This window comes from Pseudophryne corroboree, unplaced genomic scaffold, assembly GCF_028390025.1.
Source record: "Pseudophryne corroboree isolate aPseCor3 unplaced genomic scaffold, aPseCor3.hap2 scaffold_498, whole genome shotgun sequence".
Classification (NCBI taxonomy): Eukaryota; Metazoa; Chordata; class Amphibia; order Anura; family Myobatrachidae; genus Pseudophryne; species Pseudophryne corroboree.
This window is the reverse complement of record NW_026970104.1, coordinates 477,011-479,314: the sequence shown is the minus strand read 5'-3', so window position 1 is coordinate 479,314 and position 2,304 is coordinate 477,011.

The window sequence follows — 2,304 nt, the reverse complement described above, 5'->3', positions numbered from 1 at the left end:
GTACCCATGACTACCAAGGCCTTAATGTTAGTTCGGCAGAAGCGAAAGATGACTATTAATCAAGGTATATTGTTTCGGAAAACTCAAAAATTGGACGGAACCAATAGAATGCAACTGGTGCTTCCTAGTAAATACATTCCTACGGTAATGAGATCACTCCATGATCGTCATGGGCATTTAGGTTATGATAAAACCCAGGGGCTGATTTCCGAGCGGTTTTATTGGCCATACATGAATAAGGAAATCGATGCATACTGCAAGACTTGTGGGAGCTGTATTGTGCGGAAAAAGTTGCCGGAGAGAGCTGCGCCATTGGTTAACATTGTTAGCAATGGACCCATGGATCTAGTATGTCTTGATTACCTGTCATTGGAAGACCCTGGAGGAAAGGAAAACAATATCTTAGTGGTGACGGACCATTTCACGAGATATGCCCAGGCTTATGTGACTACTAACCAGCAAGCAATAACAGTAGCTCGAACCCTCTGGGATAAGTTTTTCATCCATTATGGATTACCCGCTCGGATACACACAGATCAGGGAAGAGACTTTGAGAGTCGGCTCATCCGGGAATTATGTGACTGCTGTGGCATTCGGAAATCTAGAACTACTCCATATCATCCTCAAGGGGATCCACAACCGGAGCGTTTTAACCGTACTCTCCTCAACATGTTTGGCACTTTAAGTGAGGAAAAGAAATCTCGATGGAAACAGTATCTAACACTGTTAGTGCACTCCTATAACTGCACCAAGAATGAGAGTACTGGATATTCTCCATATCTGTTAATGTTTGGACGAGAAGCAAGACTCCCCATCGATGTGAGTTTAGGAACCAAGGTTAACCATCATAGTAGACCCTCTCATAGCCAATACATCCGGCAACTAAGGAGACAGTTGGCGGGAGCCTATCAGACAGCGCAGATTGAAGCCCGGAAATTAGGAGAAAAGAACAAACAAAGATATGACACTCATGTGAAAGAAAATAAGTTAATACCTGGGGATAGAGTATTAATAAGACTGCTCGTGTTGCCTAGACGTCGTAAGCTTAGTAACCGGTGGAAATCACAACCGTATGTTGTGGTGAAACAGCTCCAAAATATTCCTGTATATCAACTACGGCCAGAAAATGAGACAGGACCCATACTGACTTATCACCGTCAACATTTACTACCTATAGCGCCAGGAGTCAGATGGGAAGGGATCGGTATAGACAAGAGAGAAGTAACAAAAGACAGCCGTATGGAGCCATCTATATTAACAACAAGTGAAATTACAGAATTCGAGTCGGATTGTGTCACTCAGGATGAATGGTATGCACCAGGATGGTACTATAAAGAAGCTGGGTCGAGGGGTAATGATAAAGACCACGAGATAGAAGTCGACAAAGATGAGACACACTGGAACCCTACTACTGCCGAGTGGGAAGGAAATAGATGCGGAACTAGTCCAGACAGAGACTGGAATATTCCGGATGATAATGATGACCAAATGGTAGAGGAATCTTTCTCCCAGTCACCCCCATCAGAAATCAGTGTAGAAACCACTAGACAACAGAGGAATAGAAGACCTCCAAACATACTCACTTATGATAGATTAGGTATACCTACTGAGACCCCATTGTTAGTTTATCCTAGAATAGTAATGCTGTGGCCTTATTTTGACTATAATATTGTTAATGTGCATGCATGAAATTGGAGGTACTAACTATATATGATGATCTCTATAATGACAAATGGAGAGATCATCAGGGGGAGAGTGTAATCCTTTAAAAAAAAAAAAAAAAAACAATTGGAAAACATACATATATTATAGGTATGTTATAAAACCCCTGTGAAATTTTAATTTATATATATATATAGTGTATGGGGGTATAAATAGTGGCTGTAATGATGCACGGGGATTATTCTCGTGGACATGGCAATGGACTGTGAGGGGAAAGGTCTAGAAGGAGGGAGAGCACGAGGGGTGAGGGAGCTCGTGAAACAGCGGTTGGTGTGGGTGACGCAGCGGTGAAAAAGGACAGAGATGGATGGAGGGAGGACCTGCTATTGATCCGGTGTACAAAGTTTGCAGAGCGGTAAGCTGACAAGCCCTGAAGCCTGCCAGAGAGTGTGAGGTGACGATCGTAGATGAGCCGCCTGAGACGGAGATTCGAGTGACAGCCGGTAATACTCACGCTGCCTGAGAGATGTGCTGTGACCGCGGAGCCGACTACCGTTCAGCCACTGAGGAGGGAGGCGAAAAGGTAGTCTAGCTGCTGACCGCGATCCTAGACTGTGCGGCTGGGAAGAGGGGCTGGAGTGG